Source organism: Triticum urartu, chromosome 2A (genome assembly GCF_056163025.1).
Source record: "Triticum urartu cultivar PI428250 chromosome 2A, HENAU_Tu73, whole genome shotgun sequence".
NCBI classification, from domain to species: domain Eukaryota; kingdom Viridiplantae; phylum Streptophyta; class Magnoliopsida; order Poales; family Poaceae; genus Triticum; species Triticum urartu.
The window spans coordinates 390,281,223-390,299,371 of record NC_141874.1 but is presented as its reverse complement, the minus strand read 5'-3'; positions in this window follow the sequence as shown (position 1 = coordinate 390,299,371).

Sequence of the window (18,149 nt, the reverse complement as noted above, 5' to 3'; positions counted from 1 at the left end):
GGTCAGTGGCCACCTGAGGATTCACATGCCGAATCTAAACATACTTGAAGTACACGCCAAGTCTTTGGCCACCACACTTCGAGGGTCTCTAGAGTCTCGCTTCTTAATGGGTTGGTAGTTCGGCCCGTACAATAGCCCGGCTGGGCTAGGACCCCCTAGCCCAGGACACCATCACCCATGGTGTATGCTCTTCGCGGATGATCTGGTGGTAGTCGATGATAGTTAGATAGGGGTTAATAGGAAGTTAGAGTTATGGAGACAAACCTTGGAATCGAAAGGTTTTAGACTTAGTAGAACTAAAACTGAGTAATGAGATGCGGTTTCAGTACTACTAGGCATGAGAAGGAGGAGCTTAGCCTTGATGGGTAGGTGGTGCCTCAGAAGGACACCTTTCAATATTTGGGGTCAATGTTGTAGAAGGATGCGGGTATTGATGAAGATGTGAACCCTCAAATCAAAGTCGGATGAATGAAGTGGCGCCAAGCTTCTCGCATTCTCTATGAAAAGAGAGTGCCACAAAAGCTAAAAGGCAAGCTCTATAGGATGGCGGTTTGACCCACGATGTTGTATGGCGCTAAGTCTTAGCCAACTAAAAGGTGCCACATTCAACAGTTAGGTGTGGCGGAGATGCGCATGTTGAGATGGATGTGCGACCACATGAGGAAGTACTGAGTCCGGAATGATGATATACGATATACAGTTGGGGTAGCACCGATTGAAGGAAAGCTTTTCTAACAAAGTTTGAGATGGTTTGGGCATATTCAGCGGAGGCCTCCAGAACTTCCAGTGCATAGCGGACAGCTAAAGTGTGCAGATAATGTCAAGAGAGGTCGGGGTAGACCAAACTTGACATGAGAGGAGTCTATAAAGAGAGATACACTGGTGCGCGTCGGTCCTAAACAAACGGTTTAAAACCCCTTCCCGCGACGGCATTTGGAACCGTCGCCAATTGAGTGTGGGTCATAGGGGGTCCTTCCCACATGACCCAGAAACCGTCGGGGATAGGGCCCCTATAGTACTCCTACTCGTTTCTACTCGCATTGCCATCGCAGTCGGTATTCTGTGGTGCTACGTTTACGATGCGCGGCCCATCACAAACGGTTCACTATTATAGAACGTGTATGATGCGCGGCCCATCACACACGGTTCATCTTTAAGAAGATTAGCTAATCATCGTACGACTGTCGGACAGGATTACGAAACGTCGGACCATCGTAACATCGTCGTACACAACAACTATCGCACACGCTATTCTGTGGTGCAACGTTTACGATGCATACTTCATCAGAAACAGTTCATGGTTGCGAATTGTGTACGATAAGGCAACTAACACAAACGTTTAGTTTGCCCGCACCGTTTGTGATATTGTCCGACATCGCACACGCTTTGCAAACGGCAACTGTGTGCATGCTTGCACACGTTTCCTCTATCTGAACCGTCTCCGATTATGGTGCATATCGCAAACGTTTGTGTTTTACCAATCGTGTGTGCCGTGACAACCTAGAGAACATAATTTCACCGTAATTTAATTGCTTCTTTTCGAAATTGTACCAGATTTGGATTTGAATTTGAATGTATGCTACAGCTTAATTCATATCCATCAGGTTCAAACAACCAATGCATCATTCGATTCATAGGTACAGATGTTCAAGAATTACATAAGAACCAAATAAAGAATGATGAACCACATTTGTATACTTGTACTATTAAAGACGGTAAAGAAAGAGGCGAAATATATTCTGGTTGCTGAACAAGCTGAAGTGGAATGCCCATATTGTGCCCTCCTCCATGCAGAAGGCACACACGACTCTAATCCAATCCCTTGTGATGGCCGACCGCCCATCCTTCACGGTTTTCATGAAAACATCTAGATAATCATCATGTTCTGGTAGAAATACTTTAACCTTTGCATGCCCACCAATCATGTAGTTTGAGAGGTAATCTTGAGTAAACTGCTTTGGCAACCATTGCAAAGGAAAATATTCAGACATCGTCATCTAACACAACTCATTATGGGTAGTAAAAAGAAGGCTGCAGAGTTCTTACTTACCATCCTGCAGTTCGTTGTTGTCTTGGATAAAGTGTAAACAAATAGTTTAATTGCCATCTTTGGACCCATTTTACGAACAATCTTTATCAGCTTCCTCACTTGATGTTGGTTCATCGATATCTCATTGCCCCATACGCAGAAAGGGTCAAAACGCGGACCTTTACCAATGACATATGTACCTAAAAGCACCAAGTTAATATTAGAAGCTAAACAGCAATTGCACAATGATGTAGTACAACACTCTTTTATAATATGTCTATATATGTCTGTATGTGGTAGTCCATTTGAAATCTCTAAAAAGGCAAATAATTAGGAACGGAGGGAGTATCTTATAACATCCAATATACTCACATATGAGATGAATTAACATCTTATATTATGGGCTGGAAGGAGTTTAGTTCATTCTTACAAATTATCTGTTGCTGTATCAATGGGTTATAGTTAGTTTGAGCTAGTTCGGGCTCAAATAGCCCTAAAATATATCTAAACAAGAGGGCTAGTCTTAGCTAGTTGCATCTATAACCCACCCAATGACCCAAAAAAACTAGTATCCAAACCAAGAGGTGCTAATTGGAGCTAGTTCTCCTAGTGCATTTATTGTCAATCTAACCCTACCATCCAAACAACTCTTTGGATGGAGTTAATTCAGGGTTAGTAATGAGCTAGAAACTAACTCTAACCTCTAGCTAAGTTGAGTATCCAAACAGGGCTGTGTTGTTGCTGTTGCTGCTACTGCTCTTCTATGTATATCTAGACATCATTAGTACATTAATGTAACACTCTTCCTTGTTGTTATGTAGCCCAGGATTGCATATTTAGACATTAAGTACAGTGCATGTTGCTATGTAGCCTCGGATATATTACATATAGCCCTAGTTAACCTAAGGAAAAATGGGTTGCAGATATATTCAGTTAAAAGTCCGATTCACCGATTAGTCCCTTATCAGCCACCGGCCTATATGGTACCAGCTACTGATATCCTGAACAGTGAGCACATATAATCCATGGGACTAAACTAACCTCGATGGAAAACAGCAGTCGTTCCCAAAATTGTCCTGTGTAGGTACATCAAGAAGCATGTTAAGCACAATAGGCTAAACATCAACCAAAATTACACATGGAAGACAAAATAATCTCCAAAAGATAGCTTCAGTGTGCAGGTTTAAGCACACTAATAAAGCAAAACAAGTGGAAAGGTGTGCTAACTGCAACAGGCCAAACATTTAACAACAAGCAAACATGGTCATTCAAACTGGTATTGTGCCGGTCTAAGTACACTGGTTATGTTTAAATAAAAATGGAAAGCCATGTTAACTACAAGATGCAGCAACCAAATGTAGTCATTCATAGTGGTATAGTTGAAACTGGTACTGATGAAATTGAACTACACAGTTCATACTTGCACATATAGAACATCACGTTGTGAATAACTGGAATAAACAAGGCATACTACGAACAACCAAAGATAGCATTTGAAACTGAACATATGCTAACTACAAACAACCGAACAATCAAAAAACTTTAAAAGAGGCATATGCAAGCTATAACAGGCTTAACAGCAAGCAAATATATGCATTCCTATCAGTATGTTTAAAACTGGATTGATGAAATGTACTACAGAGTAAATAATTGCACATATAGAGCATCACATTGTGAACAACTGAAATAAACAAGGCATACTGCAAAAAACCAGATATAGCAATTAAAACTGGACATATTCTCACTACACTACAAAAGGGACTCGACAAAACAAATCATGGGTTCCCCCTGTGAAGAGGCACGGCAAAACAAATCATGGGTTTCCTCACTTGTCACAGATGGGCTCGTTCCCGTGGGAAGAGCACGGACCCTGGATGTGCTCCATGTTGTCGCAGATGGGCTCCTTCCCCTTGGAAGAGCACGGCTGTAGGGTGCCCTCCCTGATGTCGTAGGCGGGCGCTTTCCCCTTGGAAGAGCAGATGGGCTCTTTCCCCTTGGAAGAGCCAGAGAGGGTGCCCTCCTCGTGGTCACCGTCGATGAGGTCTGACTTGGAAGCTGTGGATCCCAAGCCAGCATCGCAGAACGTGTCCTTCAGAAATGACAAAAGGGGCTCGATGGCGATGTAGAATGGCAAATTGTCGACAGCGAGCCAAAGGAGATCAGCGGCGGGGCCATGGATGAGATCGACGGCAGTTGAACCCGAGGGGTTGGGGGTGGGCCACTTAACCTGTGACACAACCCACCCCAGGGCGTCGCTGTCGATGACCTCGATGTCGTAGCCGGCGAACGAGACATGCCTGCATACTCTAGCCCGCTGCTTGAGTGCCTGCCACCAGTAATGGTCGTCAGCTTCCTCGGCGACGTCGGGCGAAGAGACGACTATACACCTCTTTTGGGCCAGTCGCTCCTCGAGCTCCACGGGAAGCATAGCCGGGCTTAGGTTGCGACGCTCTGGAGTGGGGGATGGGGATCTGTGGGAAAGGGGGCGTTTGGCAGGCGCCATCCAAGAAACTTAGGGCGGCCTGGGTATGGAGATCGGTGGGTAAGCTGCACGGGCAAACCGGCACATGTTGACAATGGAGGCCTCGCAACGGCGGTGGGGGGGGGGGGCTTTGCTAGGGTTTCGAGCGAGGGAGGAGGTGTGTCTGTGTGCGCGCGCGCACGCATGCCTGAGGAGGTTTTGGTGTGTGTGTGTGGAGGGGGCGGGGTGTTTGAGGAAATGACGCGAGTACTGAAAATTTTATTACGGAGGAGTCAAAGGTGGGAGTGAAATGCTGGGCTATTGAAAATTTTGATGATAGTGCATCGCACACGGTCCGGAGATAACAACCGTGTGTTATGAAACAGAAAAACCCTCGAGGCGGGCAGATATTTTCTAGGGATGCAGGCGGGATTCGAAACAATAAACATCACACACGGTCCGGAGATAACAACCGTGTGTTATGAAACAGAAAAACCCTTGAGGCAGGCAGATATTTTTGAGAGGGGGAGCCTCGTGGAGCCCAATGTACTATGCGGATGTGTGCGTGACACGTGCACCGGCGTGGCACACGGTTAGTTTGAGTGAACCGTGTTTGTTGCATCATCCGACTTGTCTAATGTTCATAAATTTGGTAAAAAATGATGCGGGAGAGGGTTAGAACACGAACACACTTGCATGTGGAGCAAAATTATGTATCAAAAGGGTGGTTTTATTTTCAAATACCAAATGCAACTTCGATGTGGCACCTCTCTTGAAAAGCGCACAGTATTGCTTCCCCCCACCCCTGTTGGGGAACACATTATTTCAAAAAAAATCCTACGCACACGCAAGATCATGGTGATGCATAGCAACGAGAGGGAAGAGTGTTGTCCACATACCCTCATAGACCGTAAGCGGAAGTGTTATGACAACGTGGTTGATGTAATCGTACATCTCCACGATCGACCGATCCTTGCACCGAAGGTACGGCACCTCCGCGATCTGCACACTTTCGGCTCGGTGACGTCCCACGAACTCACGATCCAGTAGAGCTTCAAGGGAGAGCTTCATCAGCACGATGGTGTGATGATGGTGATGATGATGCTACCGGAACAGGGCTTCGCCTAAGCATTGTTATGATATGACAGAGGTGGATTATGGTGGAGGGGGGCACCGCACACGGCTGGAAACAATCAACTTGTGTGTTCTATGGTGCCCCTGCCCCTGTATATAAAGGAGCAAAGGGGAGGCCGGCCGGCCTAGGGGCGCGCCAAGGAGACGGGGAGTCCTCCTCCTAGTAGGAGTAGGACTCCCCCTTTCCTAGTCCAACTAGGAAGGGGGAAGGGGAAAGGAAGGAGAGGGGGAGAGGGAGGAAAGAGGGGGCGCCGCCCCCCCCCCTCCTTGTCCAATTCGGACTGCCAAGGGGGGAGGCCATCCCTAGGCCCTCTCCTCTCTCTCCCACAAGGCCCATGTTGGCCCATTAGTTCCCCGGGGGTTCCGATAACCCCCCGGCACTCCGATAAATATCCGGTGACCCCCGAAAATCATCCGGTGTCCGAATATAGTCGTCCAATATATCAATCTTTATGTCTCCATCATTTCGAGACTCCTTGTCATGTCCGTGATCACATCCGGGACTCCAAACTATCTGTGGTACATCAAAACACATAAACTCATAATACCGATCGTCATCGAACGTTAAGCGTGCGGACCCTACGGGTTCGAGAACTATGTAGACATGATCGAGACATGTCTCCGGTCAATAACCAATAGCGGAACCTGGATGCTCATATTGGCTCCTACATATTCTACGAAGACCTTTATCAGTCAAACCACACAACAACATACATCGTTCCCTTTGTCATCGGTATGTTACTTGCCCGAGATTCGATCGTCGGTATCTCAATACCTTGTTCAATCTCGTTACCGGCAAGTCTCTTTATAGTGATGTGCATTACCGAGAGGGCCCCGAGATACCTCTTCGGCAATCGGAGTGACAAATCCTAATCTCGATCTATGCCAACTCAACAAACACCATCGGAGACACCTGTAGAGCACCTTTATAATCACCCAGTTACGTTGTGACATTTGGTAGCAAAGTGTTCCTCCGGTATTTGGGAGTTGCATGATCTCATAGTCATAGGAACATGTATAAGTTATGGAGAAAGCAATAGCAACAAACTAAATGATCATCGTGCTAAGCTAACGGATGGGTCAAGTCAATCACATCATTCTCTAATGATGTGATCCCATTAACCAAATGACAACTCATGCCTATGGTTAGAAAACATAACCATCATTGATTCAACGATCTAGTCAATTAGAGGCAAACTAGTGACACTCTTTTTGTCTATGTATTCACACATGTACTAAGTTTCCGGTTAATACAATTCTTGCATGAATAATAAACATTTATCATGATATAAGGAAATATAAATAACAAATTTATTATTGCCTCTAGGGCATATTTCCTTCAGTCTCCCACTTGCACTAGAGTCAATAATCTAGATTACATTGTAATGATTCTAACACCCATGGAGTCTTGGTGCTGATCATGTTTTGCTCGTGAGAGAGGCTTAGTCAACGGGTCTGCAACATTCAGATCCGTATGTATCTTGCAAATCTCTATGTCTCCCTCCTTGACTTGATCACAGATGGAATTGAAGCGTCTCTTGATGTGCTTGGTTCTCTTGTGAAATCTGGATTCCTTTGCCAAGGCAATTGCACCAGTATTGTCACAAAAGATTTTCATTGGACCCGATGCACTAGGTATGACACCTAGATCGGATATGAACTCCTTCATCCAGACTCCTTCATTTGCTGCTTCCGGAGCAGCTATGTATTCCGCTTCACACGTAGATCCCACCAAGACGCTCTGCTTGGAACTGCACCAACTGACAGCTCCACCATTTAATAAAAACATGTATCCGGTTTGTGACTTAGAGTCATCCAGATCAGTGTCAAAGCTTGCATCAATGTAACCGTTTACGACAAGCTCTTTGTCACCTCCATATACGAGAAACATATCCTTAGTCCTTTTTAGGTATTTTAGGATATTCTTGACCGTTGTCCAATGATCCACTCCTGGACTACTTTGGTACCTTCCTGCTAAACTAATAGCAAGGCACACATCAGGTCTGGTACACAGCATTGCATACATGTTAGAGCCTATGTCTGAAGCATAGGGAACACCTTTCATTTTCTCTGTATCTTCTGCAGTGGTCGGGCATTGAGTATGACTCAACTTCACACCTTGTAATACAGGCAAGAACCCTTTCTTTGCCTGATCCATTTTGAACTTCTTCAAAACTTTATGAAAGTCCAATTAAGCATCTTGATCTATCTCTATAGATCTTGATGCCCAATATATAAGCAGCTTCACCGAGGTCTTTCACTTAAAAATTCTTATTCAAGTATCCTTTTATGCTATTCAGAAATTCAGTATCATTTCTGATCAACAATATGTCATCTACATATAATATTAGAAATGCTACGGAGCTCCCACTCACTTCCTTGTAAATACAGGCTTCTCCAAAAGTCTGTATAAAACCATATGCTTTGATCACACTGTCAAAGCGTATATTCCAACTCCGAGAGGCTTGCACCAGTCCATAAATGGATCACTGGAGCTTGCATACTTTGTTAGCGCCTTTTGGATCGACAAAACCTTCTGGTTGCATCATATACAACTCTTCTTTAAGATATCCATTAAGGAATGCAGTTTTTACATCCATTTGCCAAATTACATAATCATAAAATGCGGCAATTGCTAGCATGATTCGGACAGACTTAAGCATCGCTACGGGTGAGAAGGCCTCATCGTAGTCAACTCCTTGAACTTGTCAAAAACCTTTTGCAACAAGTCGAGATTTGTAGACAGTAATAATACCGTCAACATCAGTCTTCTTCTTGGAGATCCATTTATTCTCTATGGCCTGCCGATCATCAGGCAAGTCAACCAAAGTCCATACTTTGTTCTCATACATGGATCCCATCTCAGATTTCATGGCCTCAAGCCATTTTGCGGAATCTGGGCTCATCATCGCTTCCTCATAGTTCGTAGGTTCGTCATGGTCAAGTAACTTGATTTCCAGAACAGGATTACCGTACCACTCTGGTGCGGATCTTGTTGGGGATCGTAGCAGAAATTTAAGATTTTCTATGCATCACCAAGATCAATCTATGGAGTAATATAGCAACGAGGGGAAGGGGAGTGCATCTACATAACCTTGTAGATCGCTAAGCGGAAGCGTTACAAGAACGCGGATGAAGGAGTCGTACTCGTAGCGATTCAGATCGCGGTTGATTCTGATCTAAGCGCCGAACAACGGCGCCTCCGCGTTCAACACACGTGCAGCCCGGTGACGTCTCCTACGCCTTGATCCAGCAAGGGGAGAAGGAGAGGTTGGGGAAGACTCCGTCCAGCAGCAGCATGACGGCGTGGTGATGGTGGAGGAGCGCGGGACTCCAGCAGGGCTTCGCCAAGCACTACGAGAGACGAGGAGGGAGAGGGGTAGGGCTGCACCAACAGGGGAAGAACTTCGTGTGTTGGGCTGCCCCTTTGCCTCCACTATATATAGGGGAGAGGGAGGGCTGCGCCCCCACCTAGGGTTTCCACCCTAAGGGTGGCAGCAGCCCCAATCCCCATCTGGGGTGGCGGCCAAGTGGGGGGAGAGGGAGGCGCACCAGGCATGGGCCTTAGGGCCCATCTGCCCTTAGGGTTTGCCCCCTCTTCTCTCTAGGCGCATGGGCCTTGGTGGGGAGGCGCCCCAGCCCACCTAGGGGCTGGTCCCTTCTCACACTTGGCCCATGTATGCCTCCGGGGCCCGTGGCCCCTCCCGGTGGACCCGCCGGACCCCTCCGGTGGTCCCGGTACACTACCGGTGATGCCCGGAACACTTCCGGTGGCCAAAACCATACTTCCTATATATCAATCTTTACCTCCGGACCATTCCGGAACTCCTCGTGACGTCCGGGATCTCATCCGGGTCTCCGAACAACATACAGTAACCGCGTACATACTTTCCCTATAACCCTAGCGTCATCGAACCTTAAGTGTGTAGACCCTACGGGTTCGGGAGTCATGCAGACATGGCCGAGACAACTCTCCGATCAATAACCAACAGCGGGATCTGGATACCCATGTTGGCTCCCACATGCCCCATGATGATCTCATTGGATGAACCACGATGTCAAGGATTCAATCAATCCCGTATACAATTCCCTTTGTCTAGCGGTATAGTACTTGCCCGAGATTCGATCGTCGGTATCCCGATAGCTTGTTCAATCTCATTACCGGAAAGTCTCTTTACTTGTTCCATAACACATCATCCCGTGATCAACTCCTTGGTCACATTGTGCACATTATGATGATGTCCTATCGAGTGGGCCCAGAGATACCTCTCCGTTACACGGAGTGACAAATCCCAGTCTCGATTCATGCCAACCCAACAGACACTTTCGGAGATACCCATAGTGCACCTTTATAGCCACCCAGTTACATTGTGACGTTTGGCACACCCAAAGCACTCCTATGGTATCCGGGAGTTGCACAATCTCATGGTCTAAGGAAATGATACTTGACATTAGAAAAGCTTTAGCATACGAACTACACGATCTTGTGCTAGGCTTAGGATTGGGTCTTGTCCATCACATCATTCTCCTAATGATGTGATCCCGTTATCAACGACATCCAATGTCCATGGTCAGGAAACCGTAACCATCTATTGATCAACGAGCTAGTCAACTAGAGGCTTACTAGGGACATGGTGTTGTCTATGTATCCACACATGTATCTGAGTTTCCTACCAATACAATTCTAGCATGGATAATAAACGATTATCATGAACAATGAAATATAATATAATAATAACTAATTTATTATTGCCTCTAGGGCATATTTCCAACAGATCTTACTCTGGTTGACCTACGAGGTTCAGTAGTAACTTGATCAGAAGTTTCATGATCATCATCATTAGCTTCCTCACTTACTGGTGTAGGAATCACTGGAACTGATTTCAGTGATGAACTACTTTCCAATAAGGGAGAAGGTACAATTACCTCATCAAGTTCTACTTTCCTCCCGCTCACTTCTTTTGAGAGAAACTCCTTCTCTAGAAAGGATCCACTTTTAGCAACGAATATCTTGCCTTCGGATCTGTGATAGAAGGTGTAACCAACAGTCTCCTTTGGGTATCCTATGAAGACAAATTTCTCCAATTTGGGTTTGAGCTTATCAGGTTGAAGCTTTTTCACATAAGCATCGCAGCCCCAAACTTTAGGAAACGACAACTTGGGTTTCTTGCCAAACTACAGTTCATAAGGTGTCGTCTCGACGGATTTAGATGGTGCCCTATTTAGCGTGAATGCAGCCGTCTCTAAAGCATAACCCCAAAACGATAGCGGTAAGTCAGTGAGAGACATCATAGATCGCACCATATCTAATAAAGTGCGGTTACGACGTTCGGACACACCATTACGTTGTGGTGTTCCAGGTGGCGTGAGTTGTGAAACTATTCCGCATTGTTTCAAATGAAGTCCAAACTCATAACTCAAATATTCACCTCCACGATCAAATCGTAGAAACTTGATTTTCTTGTTACGATGATTTTCCACTTCACTCTGAAATTCTTTGAAGTTTTCAAATGTTTTAGACTTATGTTTCAGTAGATATACCCATATCTGCTTAAATCATCTGTGAAGGTGAGAAAATAATGATATCCACCGCGAGCTTCAATGTTCATTGGACCACATACATCAGTATATATGATTTCCAATAACTCTATTGCTCGCTCCATTGTTCCAGAGAACGAAGTTTTAGTCATCTTGCCCATGAGGCATGGTTCGCAAGTACCAAGTGATTCATAATCAAGTGATTCCAAAAGTCCATCAAAATGGAGTTTCTTCATGCGCTTTACACCAATATGACCTAAACGGCAGTGCCACAAATAAGTTGCACTATCATTATCAACACTGCATCTTTTGGCTTCAATACTATGAACATGTGTATCACTACTATCAAGATTTAGTAAAAATAGACCACTCATCAAGGGTGCATGACCATAAAAGATATTACTCATATAAATAGAACAACCATTATTCTCTGATTTAAATGAATAACCGTCTCGCATCAAACAAGATCCAGGTATAATGTTCATGCTCAACGCTGGCACCAAATAATAATTATTTAGGTCTAAAACTAATCCCGAATGTAGATGTATAGGTAGCGTGCCGACGGCGATCACATCGACTTCGGAACCATTTCCCACGCGCATCGTCACCTCGTCCTTAGCCAATCTTCGCTTAGTCCATAGCCCCTGTTTTGAGTTGCAAATGTTAGCAACTGAACCAGTATCAAATACCCAGGCACTACTGCGAGCATTAGTAAGGTACACATCAATAACATGTATACCAAATATACCTTTCACTTTGCCATCCTTCTTCTCCGCCAAATACTTGTGGCAGTTCCGCTTCGAGTGACCAGTTCCTTTGTAGTAGAAGCACGCAGTCTCAGGCTTAGGTCCAGACTGGGGTTTCTTCACTTGAGCAGCAACTGGCTTGTTGTTCTTCTTGAAGTTCCCCTTCTTCCCTTTACCCTTTTTCTTGAAACTGGTGGTCTTGTTGACCATCAACACTTGATGCTCCTTCTTGATTTCTACCTCCGCAGCCTTTAGCATAGCAAAGAGCTTAGGAACCGTCTTATCCATCCCTTACATATTATAGTTCATCATGAAGCTCTTGTAGCTTGGTGGCAGTGATTGAAGAACTCTCTCAATGACACTATCATCAGGAAGATTAACTCCCAGCTGAGTCAAGTGGTTGTGGTACCCAGACATTCTGAGTATATGTTCATTGATAGAACTATTCTCCTCCATCTTGCAGCTGTAGAACTTCTTGGAGACTTCATATCTCTCAATTCGGCCATTTGCTTGAAATATTAACTTCAACTCCTGGAACATCTCATATGCTCCATGACGTTCAAAACGTCGTTGAAGTCCCGGTTCTAAGTCGTAAAGCATGGCACACTGAACTATCGACTAGTCATCAGCTTTGCTCTCCCAGGTGTTCACAACATCTGGCGTTGCTCCTGCAGCGGGTTTGTCACCTAGGGGTGCTTCCAGGATGTAACTCTTCTGTGCAGCGATGAGGATAACCCTCAAGTTATGGACCCAGTCTGTGTAGTTTCTACCATCATCTTTCAACTTAGCTTTCTCTAGGAACGCATTAAAATTCAACGGAACAACAGCACGGGCCATCTATCTACAACAACATAGACATGCAAAATACTATCAGGTACTAAGTTCATGATAAATTAAAGTTCAATTAATCAAATTACTTTAAGAACTCCCACTTAGATAGACATCTCTCTAATCATCTAAGTGATCACGTGATCCATATCAACTAAACCATGTCCGATCATCACGTGAGATGGAGTAGTTTTCAATGGTGAACATCAGTATGTTGATCATATCTACTATATGATTCACGCTCGACCTTTTGGTCTTAGTGTTCCGAGGCCATATCTGCATATGCTAGGCTCTTCAAGTTTAACCCGAGTATTCCACGTGTGCAAAATTGGCTTGTACCCATTTTATGTGAACGTAGAGCTTATCACACCCGATCATCACGTGGTGTCTCGACACGACGAACTGTAGCAACGGTGCATACTCAGGGAGAACACTTATACCTTGAAATTTAGTGAGAGATCATCTTATAATGCTACCGCCGAACTAAGCAAAATAAGATGCATAAAGGATAAACATCAAATGCAATCAATATAAGTGATATGATATGGCCATCACCATCTTGTGCCTTTGATCTCCATCTCCAAAGCACCGTCATGATCGCCATCGTCACCGGCTTGACACCTTGATCTCCATCGAATCATAGTTGTCGTCTCGCCAACTATTGCTTCTACGACTATCGCTACCGCTTAGTGATAAAGTAAAGCAATTACATGGTGATTGCATTTCATACAATAAAGAGACAACCATATGGCTCCTTGAAATAACATGCGGTGCCCCCATGTTTGGTTTTGGTAATTGATGACAATCTCTATGGACTAATGGTTGCCTTGAGTTATATTTGAAGGTTTTGTCCATAGGCTTTTGCTGGAGTACATGTGTTGGTTTCAAGGAGAGTTTGTGTCGACCAAGGTGCTATTCAAGGAATTACCTAAAGATTGGTCATGTGAGAGTTGAGCTTATTGCAAGCATGTCTTGAAGAAGAAGATTGTGTGATCATTCATGCTTACCTTCAAGGCATCATCCAAATGAAGAGAGTTGGAAAGGTTCAAGGTTGATCAAGACTAAGTCAAGAGTGAATCAAGTTGATAAAATCACAAAGCATAGAAGATGTACCGAGAGGGATCAAGTGATCCCATGGTATGGTAAGCATTGACCATTACACTTTGTGTACTAACCCATAGTCTTCATGAGAGTTCTTTGTGGGGTTAGGTTGCGGTGTGCATGTTCAAGTGATGCATCACGAAGAGATCAAGTGCTTGAATATTGCCGTCCATTGTGGTGACAATGGACTTGTGAAGATGTGCCAAAAAGTGGCTCACCCATAATGGAGTATGGGGGAGCAATCTACTAGTCTTCACCGAGCCAACGCAATCAAGAAAGGTGGTCCTACTTGAGGAAGTCAAGATCATCTACATCTAGCTCAAGTGGACTTTGTGCAAGGCAAAGGTTTGGCCTTGATAGATTCTCTATTCTACCGGTCTCATGGTGGTAGTTTGGAGACCGGGTTACAGGACCGTTTGCCGTACTATCAAGGGGGGCTCTCAAGTGAGTAGCTTGATCGTATCGTTCATAGAGAGCTCAAACCATTTCATGCTTGCATCATCTTTCTTGGTTCTTGTTTGGTTCTATTTGTGAGTCTTAGAGCTTATGGTCATCTTGATGACAACCTTGATTTCATCGAAAACGGAGTTCGCATGCATCTTCTATGATGTTTTCGGTGTTGGAGGTTTTACCGGTCTTATCCAAGGAAGGGTAATCACCATTTTATTATGGTCATTTTCTCATTTGCTTCTTATTGATATTTCTATCAAGATTGTGTTAGCCCATGTCGTTAGCTTTCCAACAAACTTGGTTTCGTTGAATCCGTAGTCCGTTTGCAAAAGTTGTGGCTGTTTTGGTAAAGGCTGCAGCGGTACTACCGCCGCTAGAGCGGATGTAATTTTTTACTACCACTCCAGAGCGGTACTACCGCGGCTCCTGAGCGGTAGTACCGCTCCTGAGCTGTACTACCGCGGCTCCTGAGCGGTAGTACCGCTCCGGACCAAAATCTCGTGTTTTGCTCAGCGGAAGTAGGCGCGGAAGTATTTTTTGTACCGCTCGCAAGCAGTAGTACCGCTACCATTTGCGGTAGTACCGCTATCCCTAGCGGTAGTACCGTGAGGTCGAGCGGTTGTACCGCTCCGGCGGTTCTACTGGCCTTTGTCCGCCTCGCTGTTGTTTTTCAAAGGGGTACTACCGCCCTAGCAGTAGTACCGCTCTGTGCGGGCTGTGAGCATAACGGTTAGATTCTTCCCCACCTATAAAAGGGGGTCTTCTTCCCCAATGAACCTTATCTCTTTAGCTCATGTTCTTCCCCCATTGTTGACCTTCTTTGAGCTTGCTAACTCTCAATCCCTCCAATGATTCTTGCTAGTTCTTGAGGGAAAATAGAGAGGAGATCTAGATCCATGTTTCCACCAATCACTTTCTCCTCTATGTGAGGGGAACCCCTTGGATCTAGATCTTGGAGTTCTTCGTGTTCTCTTCTTCATTCTTCCTCTCATTTTCCTCCCTAGAATTTGTTGCTTCGGTGGGATTTGGGAGAGAAGGACTTGGGCACTCCGTGTGCCCTTGCCATTGCATTTGGTGCATCGGTTTGAGTTCTCCATGGTGATACGTGGAAGTTACAAGTTGAGAAGCTTATTACTCTTGGGTGCTTGGTACCCTTGAGCTTGTTCCTCTTGGGTGCTTGGGCGCCCTAGACGGTTGAGGTCACCTCGGAGCCATATTCCATTGTGGTGAAGTTTCGTGGTGTCATTGGGGAGTTAACCCCAACCTTTGTGGTGTTCGGAGCTCAATCATTGTGGTGTAAAGCTCCTGGCAAGCATTAGGGTCTCCAATTAGGTTGTGGATATCGCCCCGAGCAATTTGGCGGGTTCCAGTGACCGCCCCCAAGGGTTGCCAAAGTGTACGGGTTCGGTAACCGCCCCCAGGGGTTGCCATTTGTATGGGTTCGGTGACCACCCTCAAGGGTCCCTTAGTGGAATCATGGCATCTTGCATTGTGCAAGGGCATGAGGAGATTACGGTGGCCCTAGTGGCTTCTTGGGGAGCATTGTGCCTCCACACCGCTCCAAACGGATATTAGCATCCGCAAGGGTGTGAACTTCGGGATACATCATCGTCTCCGCATGCCTCGGTTATCTCTTACCCGAGCCCCTTTACTTATGCTCTTTACTTTGTGATAGCCATATTGTTTCTTGTCATATATCTTTCTATCACATAGTTGCTTATCTTTCTTAGCATAAGTTGTTGGTGCACATAGGTGAGCCTAGTTGTTTTAGGTTTTGTGCTTGACAAATTAACCGCTAGGTATATTCCGCATTTGTTCGAGCCTAAACCGTAATTATTTTAAAATGCCTATTCACCCCCCCCCCCTCTAGGCGACAACCATGATCTTTCAATTGGTATCAGAGCCTCATCTCTCTTATTAGGATTTACCGCCTAGAGAGTAAAGATGTTGACCAAGGGATTAGGATTCTCTGACACTCTTAGTTTCAATGGTACAAATTTTGATGTTTGGCTAATTCGCATGCTTAATCTCTTTAGGGTCGTGGACCCAAATTTAGAGCGAATTGTAGATATGGGTTTTTCTCCTCCAAAGGATCCCCAAAGATTATCTTTAGAGGATGAGAAAAACTCTTATCTCAATGCTCAAGCTTCTAATGTGCTTTTCGATGCTTTGAGCAATGTAGTTATATTTCAACTCATGTCGTTCCGGGATGTTCATGAGTTGTGGACGAAGCTTCAAGATAAATATGGTGTGTCCAAGATTTGTGGGGATGATTGTTCTCCCTCCACCTCCGGTCGTATAGTCTTCTCAACTTCTTCTACTTCACCTACATGTGGTTTGCCACAAGGTAATGATATGGTGAGTAGTGTTGGTCATTGCAATGATGATAGTATGCTTATTGTGGATGATCCTTCATCACTATCTTATTGCAATGCTCCTTCTTTGGGCTTTAACACTTCGAGCACTCCAAATGTTTCACATGCTTGTGTTGATAGTTCTTGCATATCATGTAGAAATTGCTTGACTAAATCTCATGATGATATGTTTACTATGTCTTGTTGCCATGATAAAAATGCATATATTTCCTCGAATTGTTGTGCTAACAATGTAGAGGAAACCCAACACCCCATGGAACAAGATGTGGTCTTAAATGGTGCTTCAACGGATCCTACATGATCATCTATTGCGGTTTGCCTTGTGGTCAAGGCTTCTAAGGTATCTCCTACCTTGAACCCCAATATGTCTCTTGATGATGATGTTGATGCTAGTAATGATGAAGAGAATGATAATGTTGCCTCCTTAAAAATTAAGGGGGAAATGATTTTTAAAGCTCTTCATAAGAATGAAATTGCTCCTTCCAACTTCATGGAAATCATGTCTATTACTATTGAGGGCAAGAATTATATTGTTGAGTTGGAATCTCGTCTTGAGGAGCATGAGGTCACCATTGATAAAATGGAAGGTCATGAGCGTGATTACGCTAATGAGATTGCAGACCTCTCTCAAGCTCTTGATCTTGAACAAACCATCAAGGAATCTCTTGAGGAGACTTTTGCTCTAGAATTATCCAGAGTGAAGGAATCTCATGATAGAGCTCTTGAGGTGGCCAATGTTTTTGAAACTAAAAATGCTAAGCTTGAAGTTGCTCATGCTAGACTCCTTGAGGATTTTGAGCACCTCGAAAATGGCTCAAGGGTCATCAAGGGTGAGCTCATCAAACTCATCGAGTCTCATGATCAACTTGAAGCTTCTTATTTAAAAGAGCTTGCCAAGTTGTCCTCTCCTATTGTTGTTAATGATGATGCTTGTGCTACTAACTATATTACTTGTGAAGCATCCATTTTGAAGGAGAACGTTGAGCTACGGGCTCAACTTGAGTTGTTATCTAGCAACTATGGGAAATTGGAAGAAAGCCATGAAAAGCTCTCAAGCTCGCATGATGATCTTCTAGTATCCCATAATGTGCTAAAGATAGCTCATGAGGCCATGATTGCTAAGGTAACATCTAGTAAGCCTCATGTGGATACTAGCACTACTTCTAGTCAAAATGCTATGTTGCCATGTGCTAGTCCTTGTAATTCATCTACTCACAATGTTGGTAGATCTTGTGATGAATTGCTTTCCTTGCCTTGTTGCTCTAACGATGAAGCTTATACTTCCTCTAGTACTTGTGTTGAGACTAACAATGTAGAGGAAATCAAAGATCTCAAGGCCCAAGTCACTTCTTTGAAGAAAGACTTGGAAAAGAGTCATGAAGGGAAATTCACACTCAACAATATCTTGAGTGTGCAAAAATCCCCCAATGACAAAGGTGGACTTGGATTCAACTCCAATAAGAAGAAGTCCAAGAGCAACAAGAAGA